This window comes from Pteropus vampyrus, unplaced genomic scaffold, assembly GCF_000151845.1.
Source record: "Pteropus vampyrus isolate Shadow unplaced genomic scaffold, Pvam_2.0 Scaffold186, whole genome shotgun sequence".
Taxonomy (NCBI): Eukaryota; Metazoa; Chordata; class Mammalia; order Chiroptera; family Pteropodidae; genus Pteropus; species Pteropus vampyrus.
The window spans coordinates 1,292,210-1,308,112 of record NW_011888967.1 but is presented as its reverse complement, the minus strand read 5'-3'; the positions used below and the strand labels follow the sequence as shown (position 1 = coordinate 1,308,112).

General features: G+C 38.9%; 1 long non-coding RNA gene across 1 annotated transcript in view; it reads left to right on the top strand.

The window, feature by feature from the left end:
* Positions 1-257: 257 nt before the first annotated feature.
* Positions 258-15,903, top strand: part of LOC111746395 — a 19,427-nt gene continuing 3,781 nt past the window's right edge. Inside the window, exons 1-2 of the long non-coding RNA XR_002783084.1 lie at positions 258-268; positions 1,464-1,468. This is a non-coding gene — a long non-coding RNA (uncharacterized LOC111746395). The remainder of the gene's footprint in view (positions 269-1,463; positions 1,469-15,903) is intronic.

Below are 15,903 nucleotides of genomic sequence, written 5' to 3'. Positions count from 1 at the left end.
CTTGCTTTTCATCACTTTGAATATTTTGTGCCAATCCCTTCTGGCCTGCAAAATTTCTGTTGAGAAAGCAGCTGAAATTCTTATGGGGATAGCCTTGTTAGTAACTTACCCTTGTAAGCTTCTTTTCTCTGGTTGCTTTTAGGATTCTCTCTTTGTCTTTAACCTTTGGCATTTTAATTATGATGTGCCTTGGTGTGGGTCTCTTTGGGTTCATCCTTTTGGGGACTTTTTGCACTTCCTGGACTTGTATATCTATTTCCTTCACCAGGTTAGGGAAGTTTTCTGTCATTATTTCTTTAAATAAGTTCTAAATCCCTTGCTCTTTCTTCTCCTTCTGGTACTCCTATGATGCAGATATTGGTACATTTAATGTTGCCCCAGAGGTCTCAAACTTTCCTCTCTCTTTTTTGATTCTTTTTTTTTTTTTTTTTGCTGTTTTTAATTGGTGTTTTCTTCTACCTTGTCTTCCAAATCGCTGATTCAATTCTTTGCTTCATCTAATCTACTGTTGATTCCTTCTACTGTATTCTTCATTTAAGTTATTGTATTCATTTCTGACTGATTCTTCATTATAATTTCTGTGTTCTTTTTTATGCTTACTCTCTTCCTGTTGAAGTCCTCACTGAGATCATCTTTTCCCTGAATAAGGTCATTAAGCATTCTTATAACCAGTGTTTTGAACTATGCTTCCATTTCATTTAGTTCTCTTTCTGAAGTTTTCTCCTGTTGTTTCATTTGTGGCATGTTTCTTTGTTTTCTCATTTTATTTGCCTCTCTGTGTTCATTTCTATGTATTAGGTAGATTTGTATGTCTCCCAGTCTTGGCCATGTGGCCTTATGTAATAGGTGTCCTGTGTGGCCTAATGGTGCAGTTTCCCTGATTACATGAGCCAGGAGCTCCAGGAGTGTTCCTTGTGCAAGTTGTGTGGTGTGTTCTCCTATTGTAGCTACGCCTTGATTGGTGTAAGGATGTCAGTGAAAGGGATTGATTCTCAGGATGGCTGGCTGTGAGGATTGGTCATGCCCACAGGGTATGAGCTGCTGTGTGGGGGCTGACTCCACAGATTGAGATTCAGCCCAGTGAAGTTGTATGTCTGATGAGACAACCTTTTGGGTGTGCCGATTGTGAGGCTAATCAGGTGGTGCTCTGCTTGGTCTGATGCCAGCCTTTGGGTGCATTGGTTCCAGGGCCCCTTGGGAGGGGCTCCCACGAAGGCCAAGGTTAGCTGTTGCCTGCAACTTGTCCAGGGCTACCTGGTAGGAGCTACAAAGCTATCCATGGTTGGTTGCTGCCTGTGGTGGAACTGGAGGCACAAACTGCAAACTAAGGCTGGCTGCAACCAGTATCAGGCCTGGGGCAGCTCAGCAAAAGGTCCAGGGCACCCCAAGGCCCAAGACTATCTGTGGCTGCTTGTAAGGCTCACCATCTAAAAGAGCCTCTACAGGTACGTGAGTTGGGTGAGGCAAGGTTCCAAGGAGTCACCAGGGTGAGACAAGTGGTGTTCCCCTGGTTAGTGCAGATTCATACTTGATGCCAGTGCTGAGTCCACAGATCTCCAAGATTTGTTCAAGAAATATGGCAACTCAGGCCGAGGCTGATCGCCTCCCACTGAAAGTGGAGGCACGTAAACTGAGGCCTGTTGATTACTGTTGAAGAAGCCTTCTGCCAAAAGCACGGGGTGGGGCTGATTAGCCCAACCATGAAAACGCCTCTGGCAATGTGCGGAACTGGGTGGAGTGGGGTCTTAGGGAGTCATCAGGGTGGAAGGAGTGGATCTCACCAGGCCAAAGCAGATTCAGACTTGTCCCTGTCGGGGGAGGACCCAACACAGGCAAGATGGCGCCCGCCTATAGGCTGAACAGGAAGAGGGCTCAGCACAGGGATAATGGTGGCAGTCCCTTTAGCCCTGGCCCTGAAGCCATACAACTCAGTCTCTTCTTGCATGTGTCTAGTGCCTCCTGAGCTGCCGTCCCTCCGCTGGAGCCCAGGGTGAGTGTCTGCAAACAAGTAAGTCTGCGTGCAGGCCCTTGAAGGGAGGTCTAGGTTTCCAGCTGCTTTCTACCCCACCTGAATGGTTGGAATCCCCACTGATCTTCACAGCCAAATTTTGTGGGGACTCCTCTTTCCGGCACTGAAACCCTGGGCTGGGGCATTCCAGTGTGAGGCTAGGGTTCCGTAGCCGAGATACCCCTCCTGAAGCTCAGCCTCCCAACATGGGTGTGGGGCCAGCCCATTTCATGTCTTTAGTATAAGAGTTCTGTTCAACTGATCTTCAGATGGTTCTCCAGGTTGGTCTATAATTTAGTTGCAATTTTAATCCATTCATGGGAGGAGGCAATCACAGCATTTACCTACTCCACCATCTTGACAAAAATAATCAGTTATTTTTTGTATATGGTATAAGGCAGGCAATCTATCTTTATTTATTTATATATTTATTTGCATGTGGTTATCCAATTGTCCCAGTACCACTTGTGGAAGAGACTGTCTTTTCTCCAAAAATCAATCGATGAGAAATGTAAGGGTTTATTACTGGATTCTCAATCCTATTCTATTGATCTTTCTGGCTACCCTTATGCTAGGACAATGCTGTCTTCTTTATAGTAGTTTTGTAGTAGGTTTTGAAACCATGGAATCTGAGCCCTCCAACTTTGTCTTTTCACAAGTGTTTTGGTTATTCTGGGTCCCTTGAATTTCCAAGTGAATTTTAGGATCAGTTTGTCAATTTCTGTAGAAAAGGCAGCTAGGATTTTGATGAGGATTGCATTGAATCTACAAATCAATTTAGAATATATTGCCATGTTAACATTATTGTCTTCCAATCTATGAACATGTTAAATGTATTTCTATATATTTTATTCTTTTAGTGTTATTGTAAATAATTCTCTTAATTTACTTTTCAGATTGTTCACTGCTAATAAGTAGAAATACAATTGCATTTTGCTTATTGATCTTGTATCTTGTGAACTTTCTGAACTTGATTAGTTCTAATATTTTTGTGTGTGAGTTTGTGTGTGTGTATCTATTTCTTAGGATTTTTTAATGTATAAGTTCATGTCATGTACAAAATGAAATAGTTTTACTTCTGCCTTTCCAACCTGGATGACTTTTATTTATTTTTCTTGCATAATTTCCCAGAAAAGAAAACAACTAATTTTGTATAAGGGGGTATGATTAAACTTAAAGAAAAAACAACATTTGAGCTGGATCCTGAGAGGTGAATAGGAGTTTGCCAGCTACAGAAGACAGGATAGGGAGAGGATATTTTCTATACTTCCAGTACTACATTTTCTGTTTCCAAGTTTTTATTTTAAAATTTTCAAGAGATAATATTTTTATTCTCTTCTAAAGTATTCTCATATACAATTTGCAAAAGAAAATCTCTTGATTTAAAATAGAATTTTATCTGTACAGAGAACTCAATAGTGTGTCCTTGTCTTATTCTTAGGAACTCTGAATTTCCTAGACTATATGATTTAAGTTACTCTGAACAGGCAGCAAAAGCTATGATTTGAGGGGTCTTTAAATGATAATAAAGTCTTTTGGGTATTGGATTGGGTCTTCAACATAACTGCACAGTTCTTCCTAATTTTATTTCTCTCCAGATGTTATGTCACCACTACTCCAGCAGAGGACATGATTTTTAAATGAAATTCCTGCACAAATAATATTCCAGACCCTTTTCACTTTTGGTTCATAGACTTTAATTTTTGTGCATTTATCACTATCATAATTTGCATAAGGTGCAGGAAATAAGAAATATATAAAATAAAGTTAACCATTAAATCACAAACAAAAAGTCAGAAAACACTTTTTCCAACAGAATGAAAATAGATCATTAATGAGTGCTTAGCTTTAAGAAACCAGAAACCAGCAAAAAAGCTGCGTTCAAGCACATAGGTAAAATGAAGATGAGGCAACTACTCAGAAAGCCAAGACAAAAATAATGCCTTTTGAAAGCACTTCTGGATTATCTGTGTTCAGATGAAGGTGTTTTGACTTAGTTCAAATAATTGTGGGTTTTTTTGTTTTTTGTTTTTGTATTAAATATATTTCTATAGATAAACAACAAATGAGAAATCTGTTATAACTACATATATATATCACAGTGGGGTGAGTAGATCATTAGACAAGGACCCAAGGGACCCAACTTCCATTTTTATCTCCTCCAAATACTAGTCTTTAGTCACTTCCCTTCTCTAGGTTTCATTTTGCACAAAATGGAGGTTGTATCATTTGCTCATTTCACCGTGTTGTAGAGCTAATCAAGAGAGATTAACTCATATAAAGAATCTTTAAAAGTAAATAAGCTGCATGCATGTAAGTTAATTTTTAAAACAAGAAACATTTGGTTTTGCAGCTCTTCTCCTGGTAGGAGACCATATACTCAAAGGTTAAAAAGTCTGTGTAAGCTGGCCTTACCTTTCTTGGAGAGAGGCCAGTTTCACTCAAAACTTTCCTGTAGAAACTGTAATCATTGAGGTACAGGGTCTTATGTGCGCTAACAAAAGACATTTTCTCGTTGGACTGCCAAGCATGGGCCTTGTTAGTGATTCTCTTGAAGGCATATTATCTGTGGAAACTAGTTTCCAAATTACAGCAGTGATCTATCTATCTATCTGTCTGTCTGTTTCATTTTATTCAATGCATATCATATTGAGTACTTGCTCTGTGCAGGCATTAAGTTTAGACACAAGGGGTACTTCATTGAACAACACAGACAAAACCTCTGCCCTGTTGGTACTTCCATTTTTGCAGGGAGTCAAAGGGCAATAGTTAATGGGTTTTTTGTTTGTTCCTTTAAAGGATATAGAAATCCTTTAGGGAAGTTTGTTTTTCTCTACTAACATATTTGCATAGAAATGATGAGCAAATTTCTGGGTCATTAAATTAAAATATCGATTTTTTTCCCACAATTTTTGGGGAAGTTTCATTAAGAATTCAGTTTTGCCCATGGCCAATACTATTTATCCAGTTCCCATTGCAGACAGAGAGTCTAACAGGTGGGTATATTAAGTACTTGAAGGGGTTTCTGGTTTAGTCTGCATCTTTATTATTTTCTCCTTTATTTTTCTCTATATTCCTGCAAATTCTTCTTTATCCCTGTCTTGCAGAAACTTGAGAGCAGATGGCTTTGTAATGGGTATTTAGTAACGAATACTTTTACAGTGGTTTTTAGTTGACAAAATATTTTATCATACATAATCCCTTTTGAGACAACCAGTAATTCCATACATAGATGCTATTTCTAGTTTTCAATTGAGGAAACTGAGGTTCAGAGATAATAAGTAACCTACTCAAAGTTACACAACTGATGAGAGTCACTGCTGGGATTCAAACTCACATTTTTTTCTATTCAGATCTTAAGACCTTTCCTCAAGGCCATCTCTTCCCCCTCTCTTTAGAAAATGAAAATATCACTTGACTTTGGGGTTTTAGGTCTTTCTTAAGCATAGCCAAAGTCATCCTTTTTGAAAGTCATCCTTTCAAAAATTTATTATAGCTATTAAGCAGATATAGGCAAACTTGAGAATATTATTTCCTTTAAGTTTGTGTAAATTTCTGCTGAATCCTAGAGTCTGAATGTTAATAAAATCAATAATTAACACCACTGGTACAAACTACATCCAAAGTCTACTTTCTGACTTATCTTCATTTCTTACCTAAGCTATGCATCCATATAAGAGGAATGGGAACGAGAATTGCTATTCTCTACAATGGTATAAGAAGTTTTTACACAGATTCTGGCTTAATTTCTATTTAGAGTAGGAAATACAATACCAACTGATGTAGTAGATATGCTCTGAAAGCAAGGAAGAGCACCGATCATCCATTCAAATAAAAAATTGAGCAAACTCTACTCCAAAAAGCTAACAATGGCCAATTTTAGAAAAAGAGAACTAGGGCAATGCCTGGGTTTGTTTAGAATGTGAGGCGAAGCTGGGAATCCCCTGACCATAAAGGGCTGTGCTGTTGGATAAGTAGTTCATAGTTGTAATTCTGAGTGACTGGGTTTTACCTTCATTTACCTGTTGGTGACCAACTAATTAATAACCAAGATGGTCATTGGCTGGTTTTCTAGTCTGTATAGGAGAAATCAGAACGTGAGGGAAAAAGTAAAAGAACAGAAAGAAGAACAGAAAGACATAATGTTGTTGGTGGTAGACACAGCACTCATAGGCCCCCATTTATGCCATGGTCTGTCTAGCCCTGGGTTAAGAGGAGATGGGAGTCATAATTCTTAAGTCCTTGTCCTTTCTTGCCTTCTGTCAGATCCTTTTGTGTATCCTGGGCCCACCATAAACATTTGTGGGGCCTGGGGTAAGAATACAAAGGAGACCCATATACTTTATGTCTAAATATTTAAAAGTTATAAATCAAGTAGATAACCTGATAAATGATACACCTTGTCAAATGTACCATTAAAATGACATAGAAGAACAGGTTTAAATTTAGAACTGTCAGACTTCCTAAAGTTCCACATTGGAACATAGCGGCAGAGGGAAAGCTGGGCCTCGACACTTGCTCAACCTTCACACTCCAACTCAGTCCTCAACCATGAAGGGCTTTATGCAAGCAGAATGGACAGCCCAGACTTCCCTCTGTCCACACTGCACAGGCAGCACGTTCTTGGTTATCCTTTGGCTAGGGATATTCACATCAGTCGTGTACTCTCCAAAGGATAGACTTGGGGGCAAGGTCTGCAGAAGCCCTCAAAAGTGGCTTGAAGACATCTGGTTAAGGTGGGGTGGGGCTAGCTGAATTCTAGGTGTGCACATCCCCTTGGAGGCAAATTCCTTGCCCTATAAGGAGGGATGTTGCTTGTGGAAAGCCAGAGCAGGACCCTCTAGATTATGTGTCCCAGGACGAGGGCCCTCTTGCCTGGGTCTAAAAGTGATACTGCTGTGTCCTGGTGTCCACTCCAATTTACTAATCATGCAGAGTGCATAGAACGTTCTCTTTCAAATAGCCTTGGAGGCAGGAGCTGATGTGCTGACACAAAAAAAATGTGTAGCCATGCATGTGCTATCCTGCTGTTTTGGGTGAACTGCACTAATAAAATATTTCATAAATAAAACCCAGTTTCCAGCACTCTGTGTGGCCAGACATCACCTAAGAAAATCATGCTTTTTATTGTCATTATTACTGTTTGACTTTTGCCGGTTGAATGTTTAAACTCAGAAAGCACTAAATCTAATTCATTTTCACCTATCATGGCTGGCTTTCTTTCTCCCATCTCACTTTTAAACACTTGGACTAGTTTCATCATTGGGTTAATGTAAAATTAATTGTACAGTTTCCCTGTTTGCTTTGGCAACATGTAGCTCATCGTTTTAGATTTACCTTCAGGTTATAACCTTCAGGTTATAATTACATAAAAACATACTACATCGGTACATTGCTATTCTCTCCAAACATTTTTTTTTTTTTTTTTAGCTAAATAGAACAAGACTTAGAACCAAGATACTTGTTCCTGTCAGCCTCAGGTGGCTGATGAGGCCTGAGTTAGCTGGAGCTCTGAGGCTAGTGGCTTCTATTTGCTAGAAGCCTTTTTCATTTACCCCATTGTAAAATCTTACCATTTTCTAAATGTGTTCTTAAGTTAAAGTGGTTAAGGAGTTTTGCAAAAGTGGTTTTGCTTTGAATGTATGTAAGGATAGATGTATTTATTAATTCACTCTAAGTTCCTAATCTAAACAATATTGATATTTCTTCCAATTTAGCAGTTTATTTGCTCACCTCAATCTTCTGAAATGCCTTTCTCTCCTCCTCCTCAATGCCTGCCTACTTTACTCAGTTATCATGTCGGTTCAAAGCTTCTGTATTCCAGGCATCATGGCCATCTTCGCCATGAAGTCTTCCTTGGCCATGCTGGTTGGCCATGGTTTCTCCTTCTCCCTCTTTGTAACTCATAGTGTATTTCATTCACACTCTTTATTTGCTCATAGCACTTTGTCATTCCAGTTCTCTTTTCACATATACAGTCAAGTTTTTCCAATGAGATTATAGACCCTTGAAAGAAATCACTACTTCTTATAAAGCCTTATATTTCTCACTCGACCTACTAAAGTGCATTTAGCATCTGTATAAAATCTGTTGACTAATTGATTGTGACTACAGTAATAATAAATATCACTTACTGAGCACAATGCTTAGAATACAGTCTATGCAGAATCGGAGTGAACTGGACTGAATTCTGATGGCACAGCTTGATAACCACGTCATCTCAGGCTACTGACTTAACTGTTTCCTCACCTACAAAATCAAGATCAGAATGGCACCTCCCTCATGGGATTGTTTGAGAACTAAGTGAAATAATTCCTGAGAGAAATACCTAGAAGAGTTAGCATGCAGAGAATGATAGATGATAATGATAATAATCATAATGTCCCAGGTATGGAGATCAATTCTTTACATGTATTACCAGTTTAACTCTTACTATAATCCTACAAAGTAAGAACTATTATTATCCCTATTTTATAGATCAGTAATCTGAGGCTTAAGAAAGATAAATATCCATCCCTAGGTCATAGAACAGGATTTAAGCAGGCAATCTGACTGCAGAGCGCACCTTCTTACTCGCTATAGGATGCCAAATGACAAAGACAGCATTATTAGAATCTAATGGCATTGTCTCATTCAGGTCACTTGTTCGAGAAACGTGTTGGGAAAGCACAAGGGTTTATATATAAAGAAGTCCTGCCCTAACTGGAATTGAGATTCAGATTTGTCTGAACATGTGAACGACCTAGTATGGAGGTTGCCAGAAGTCAATGTCAATGAGGTTTATGGCTGAACCTGCAGTGGGAGGGGCAGTGTGCCCTGGTGCCTGATGTGGAGTGATGAGGGTAGAGAACAGAGCATAGCATTTGAATCTATACTGTTCAAACCCTCTAGGGCAAGAGGCTGCAGACAGATGATGAAGCAGCTGTTTTTATGAGGGATGCTGAGACACAGAGGTATAAACAGCCTGACTAGAGGCCCAGTGACAGGCTGTGACACAGGGTGTGGAGAGTGGTGTTCTCCCCACAGCACGGGCCTGTCTGTGCATCAGTGCAGGCTGCAAAGGGGGTCATACCGCTTGGGCATCTTCACTGGGCAGGGGTCTCCAACCCCTGGGCCACAGACAGGTACTAGTCTGTGCCCTATTAGGAACTGGGCCGCACAGCAGGAGGTAAGCGGCAGGGGAGTCAGAGAAGCTTCATCAGTGTTTGCAGCCGCTCCCCAGCGCTAGCATCACTGCCTCAGCTCTACCTCAGATCCTCAGGCATTAGATCTCATAAGAGCACTAGTCCCTGGTGCCAAACAGTTTGGGAACCACTATCACTGGGCATCCTCAGCCCTGTGCAGGACACCTTGAAAGCAGACGTTCATGTCCTCACTGAGGGCTCAGGCAGGAGCAATGGTGAAGAAGGGGCCCAAAGTAGCTTTCTGAGCGGAGCAAGAGTAGAAGAACTTGAAAGGTCTGAGCATCTATAGTATACACCTTCCTTAATTCGTATTGAGCTGCAGTCCTGCATTATCTAAATGAATGCAAGACAGTGAAAGCCAGGTTACTATCTCTTTCAGGCTGTGACATACAAGCCCCTGAACTCATGTCAAAACTCAACTTCTAGTATGCCTCAGATTTTGGAGATAATACCTGTAAAGAGGTGATTAAGATAAAATGAGGCTAGTAGGGTGGGCCCTAATCCAACATGACTGGTGGCCATGTAAGAAGAAAAAGAGACACCAGGGGTGCACATAAACAGAGGGATGGCCGCATTAAGAGGCAAGAAGACAGCCATCTGCAAAACAAATAAAGCAGCCTCTGAGGAAACTTATCCTGCCAGCGCCTTGATCTTGGACTTCTGGCCCCCAGAACTCTGAGAAAATAAATTTCTATTGTTGAAGTCGTTCAGCTTATGGTATTTTGTTATGGCAGCCCTAAGAAATTAATACACTAACCCTAAGAAAATCTGTTTTATGCCCCAAGGCTGGCAAGGCCTGGGGCAACTTGGGGTAGACCCACATTTTAACTCCTACCATGTGTTTGAGGCAGGTAGTATTGCTCATTTTACAGAGTAGAAACCAAGGTTCAGAGAAAGTAAATAAACAGCTTTCCCAAGATTAAACAGCTTTTAAGTGATAGAGCCTAGATTCAAACTCAAGTCTTTGTGACACCTCAATTCATATTCTATGTGACATTGCCTATTTTCTCCCATACTATAAACAGTGACATATTTTAGCCACATAGTAATCACTAGTGATTAGTGATTAACAGGACTGGCATATCTCTTATTGCCCTGATGACACAAAGAAAACTGATTCTTCATTTGTGAATTTGCTACAATTGACTGTGCGATAACATAAAACCCAGAAAGATCTGCTAGCAAAAGAATATTTGATTTCTTAAAAAATATTAAAAAAATATTTCTAAGCAATTGCTGTTTAATGCTGTAAATGATGTTACTAAAACGATGTAAAGTGAGGCCCAAGGAATTAAATGAATATATAGGGCTTATTCTTGAGTGCATGTATTTTGGGAAAGCAGGGGAAACAGAGGAATTGGCACAGGGGAGGGGGGAAATAGGGATTTATCTATTCTTCTCACAGTCAAAGATGTGTCCTCATCATTATTTATCCCCCAGGGCCTTACAAGCCTTGGAATACATGGACTTTTGATGTATACTTGTTAAGTGACTGAACAAATGAACAAATAAATGAATTCAATCCTCTAATGAAGAGAAAAAAATCCTTAGGCCTTTTCAATGACCTAAATTTGCCAAAGTATTTTGGGCCTTTCCTAATTGACTCTCTGTTTCATTTAAGCAGATATGAAATTTAAGAGAAAGTAAAGATTATACTAAAGAATTAAGCCATAGACCAAGACAGGGCAAAAGAGATTTTTTTCTTTGCCTGAATTTTTGAATGATATTAATGAAGGGGTATCTCCTTGTCACCCTTTACAGTCATTATAGAAATCAGCTTGACCCCACTGCCTCAGGTGAACTCAGAATGTATTTATTTATTTCAGGTGGATATTTTTGGCCTGTATATAGTAAGCTGCAAACAGAGATGCAGATCGCTCAGAAGACAGAATACAATAATGGAAAATACAAGCAGAAATCATTGAAATCTTATGAGCCAGATAACATTTTTCAGGCCAGTGATTTTTAAGAGCTGTCTTCAGAGCTTGTCTGTTATTTTAATTATGCTAAAAATAATTACCTAGTAGGCAAGGCACAGAAGGTTTTTAGAGCAGTGAAACTATTCTATATGATACTGTAATGATGGACACGTGTCATTATACATTTGTCTAAACCTATAGAAGATATAATACCAAGAGTAAAGCCAAATATAAACTATGGACTTTAGATGATAATGATGTATCAATGTAAGCTCATCAATTTTTACAAATGTACCATTCTGGTGGAGGATGTTGATAATGGGGGCAGGCTGTGTGTGGGGGGCGGCCAAGGGTAGATGGAAAATCTCTATACCTTCCTCTCAATTTTGCTGTGAACCTAAAACTGCTCTAAAAAATAAAGTCTATTAAAAAAATAAATAATGCAAAAGTACCTCCCTCCCCACTCCAATCAAGAAAAGTGGCTAACAAGATTATGAACAGGGCAAAACAAAGCAAAATGTCCTTAAAGTTTTGGGCTGCTATTCCAATAATATAATAATAATATAATAAAATGTAAAATTTCCTGAGCACTCTATTTAGATTTTGATAAAAATATTGCAGGAGAAGGGAGTGTTTTTTAACTCTACCTTGGTATATTACAATTATTAGTATGGTAGCTATAATAATCTTGTTGGTTTTTGTTTTTTTTTAGATGTTGTTTATTAGCCTGAAGAATATAATAAATGAGGGTGCATTACTTTGTGTTGATATTTCTCCAGTGTTCCTTGGGGACAGAGATGGTTCTAGTAACTGAATAAATTTAACAAATATTTTTCCTCTGTTTAAAATAAACTCATCAAGTTATTATTAAGTTCTAACTCTATCTGGGGAAATTTTAATGGGCTTTCAATTATAATGTTTCAATTTAACTTGCAATGGAAGATACCTCTATCCTACTATAAGCTATTATTATAAACACAGCTTAGAATCTGAACAATCCAATGCTGATTACAGGTTTTCAGCATTAAGCACTGGTCTCATTTCTAAAGATTAACAAATAACACAATACATAATTCTCTGGCACGTCCAGTCTTTTGATATCATGCAGTTGAAGCTCTTTCTACTCACGTGATAAGCAAACGGAATACATACTATAATCAACTGAGCAGCCTGTGATTAACTTTGAACAGAGCTGTCCCCAAACTTCCTATAAACTCCTCATTTGTTCCTAGATAAAAAATATGGCAAGACATATTTCTCTAATGAAGAGAAAATTTCCAATTAAGAGCATCTGATGTTATTTTTAGGTGATTATGAATCAAATTAGTACAGGGCCTAGCCACAACTGTCTCTCCTGTATTATTTTCACTTGTTTCTTCTACATCATTCGTGAGGTGTTTCCCTTTATAATGTGGCTTGGACCATTACGTTAATTAATTAATTGATCAATAATGCAGAGAGCCCACTGCCATTATCCCAAAATGGGGCACTATCCCAGCCATGTCTGTGAAATCAGTAGATGTAGCAGATAGTTAACTGAACATTAACAATGCACTTGAAAGTATGTTGTGAAGTCTGAACTCAGGGCATCTCCACAAGCTTGGTTACTTGCTCTCTTCATTGATAGCAGATGTTTAAGTTGCGAATAGTGGAAGTCAAGCAGCATCTCAGCTGCCTTCTCACTACAGACATTGTTAACCATTTAGTGTTCCCCATAGACCCAAAGGTCTGAGTTAATAATATGCATAGAACTCAGATCACTCTAGTGAAAGGATTAGCATTCTGTCTGGCTTCAGAACCAGCTCTGAATCACTTTGTTCTCGTCTATAATTTTGTTATTATTCTAAGCAAAGTGATGGTGGTTATCTTCTGGCTAACATGTTTCCCTATCTGGGAAAACTTTTTTTTTTTATCAGATGTGTTAATAGGTTGCTAAGTATAGAGAGGCTTCCTGCTCAAGGAGGATCGGTCCAGGAGAGTAACTTCACCCCCTGCCTCCTGGAAAAACCTGGGGGGTTAATTTGTCTAGAGCATCACTAAATTAATTGAATTCCAAAACTTTAAGTCATATCTGATTGTGTGGATACTACCTGCCATGACAGAGTTCCCCCTTTCAGAACTGCAGGTTTTATTTCTCCAGCTGTTTTGGGAAAGGATATCAGCTGACAGTCATCATAGCTGTTCCACCCAATGTCACAACCCTTCCTGGGGCAGCCAGCATCCAATAATACTCCTTCCTACCAACTCAGAACAACTCTGAAAAGCCAGCCCAGCTTCAGCGCTCCGTGTGGGGTCACCTCAGGCTTTGATTTAGACTGCACTGAAGCATGTCCTCTTTCTCTTCCAAGTCCTACCTCTTTCCCTGTCCTTCCTTTCTCTTCCACAGATTTTGATCCTGAGAATACTTCCTAATAAACTATTTGTACATTAATCCCCACCTCAGAGTCTGTTTCCTAGGGAACTCATCCTGCAATATCTGGCTTCTCCTTTTCCATTGTTTATATATACTATTACTTTCTTGAATTTAGAGTTAGCTAGTGGAGAATGTATTGATCATATATATGTATGTTTTTCCATGTGGAATTTCTAAGGATATAGAGCCTGCCTACTTTATAGGCTATACCCACTGAACATCTAGTAGAGTTAGAATTTAATAAATGTTAATTGAGCAGAAGCAGCTCCAAGGTGAAATGGAGTGGTAAGTATTACTATTCACAATAAATGATAAATATCTTACTTGAGGCTAACCAGTAACTTCAGAGAACTGTAAATAAGTTAAGTCCATTTAGGCCTAGCATTATGCACAGGCAGCTACATTAAACAATGGAAAGCACATGCGTTTTATTTTTCTTTGGGTACGTTAAGGGATGGGGAAACTGACTTCTTGCGAAACAGTGACATAGAATAGTTTGTTGATTTTCAAGTTCCTTATTTCAAGACATTTTTGGAAAACATTTTGCCATTATCTGTTTTTTATTCTGTATGTAGATTTTTATTTGTTGGTGTTTTTTTGGTTCCTGTTTAATGAATCCAAAGATAGAACTGGTTGAGAAAGCTCTCACTAGCAAGTAATGTTATTACCAAACAAACAGATTTAGGAATAATAAGCCATAGTCAGTTGAAGTTACCCTGCCCTTAAAGATCTAGAGGAGATAGGCTCAATCCTTCATCCCATGACTTGTGGAAAGCCCAAGGTATTCCTCAACAATTCTGTGAATTTCTAGATCAATTCCAACTCCAAGCTCCTATTCTGCTGAGTTTGTTGAGTTTAGTAAGAATCTCTTCATTACTTCTTGTTTTCTTTATTTGGTAGCATGTCAATACAATGTAGAACATAGCCCATCAGCCTTCCCAACCCCTCACCATACACACACAATTTACACAAGGCATTCTTATATGTAGCCAACTTTACTAGAGTTTTGGGAAAGTCAAAATTATTTTACATAAAATGCAAAAACATGAATACAATATTTATCATCTTTGTTTTTAAAAAATGTCTTTTGTCATTTTCTGCAACAATTTGCACTCTAGGCTACCTCTCTTTATTCTCTCTTGTATGCCTATTCTCTTTTAGGAGAATAAACAAATTCCCCTCATTTTCTGATAGATAATAATTTAGTCCTATCAGAAACTCATTAGGTCATTTTGACTGCAAGTGACAAAAAAAAAATTCAAACTGGTTTACTCAAGAGACACCATTAAATTTTATAACTTTAAAGTGTAGTGGCTACATCTTATTTCGAGCATAGTGAATATGGGAGCTCAGCCATTTTAGTAGATCAGCTTTCCTTCTTTCAATCTGTTGGCTCCTTCCTGAGGTCTTGAAGGTCTGTTGGCTCCTTCCTGAGGTCTCTGACTCCCTCTCAGAGGTCTTCTGTTCATTGTTGCAAGATGATTGCACGAACCACATTATCTAGTATTTAGCATCAACTGAAAGACTGGGCCTGCCTCTCTGTCAGAAGTCTCAGTAGTCTCATTTGACTGGCTATGAGTGAGTCACATGTCTATCCTTTGGCCTATCATCGTTAGCAGGAAAATGCAGCCTGCTCACTGGCTTAGGCCTAGTTCCCATCATCCAGCTCTGGAGCTCTGGGAGTAGAATTAACTTGACTAAAACCATGTGGAAGGAGTCAGTGGCTCCTCTGAGGAATACTGGCTGTGAAGCTACTGAAAGATGAAATATCCTAGAGCAACAGCCCAAAATAGCAATATCTGATACATGCATGACCCACCTGCCCACAATCAGCTTAGGGCCTCCCTTTGAATAACTAGGGTCTCTCTGATGTTTTGAACTGATTGCATGTACATATCTGCCCAATTAAATCTGTTGACAGAGGCCATTCTCTTACACATTGACAGTTTAGAGTGGGAAGGCTTATTTTTATGAAGACTCTACAGTGGTCTGCAGGTGCCAGAGATTTTCTATATTTTGATGGTCGTGGTTATATGGGTGTATACATATGTGTAAAATTATCAAGCTGTACATTTAAGGAGTGTCTATTTTACTGTATACATGTTATTACACTTTAGTTAATTTTAATTTTCTATAATATGACCAGCAAATGTCCATGTGATTTTTAGTGCAATAGTCAAGCCTATTATTTTCGGTCTGCCTTTGTATTGTCTTATTCACCTAGAGGTGAAGACGGCCCAGCTGAGGTACCCAGGGTAGGGAAACCTAAAGTGCATTTGAGGTCAAGTCCTACTTGGTATTAAAATGGGTTTATTTGCCTAAAGTCTCTTCTGAGGCATATATATCCCTCAGAAACTCAGTACATTGATGTAAGAAATA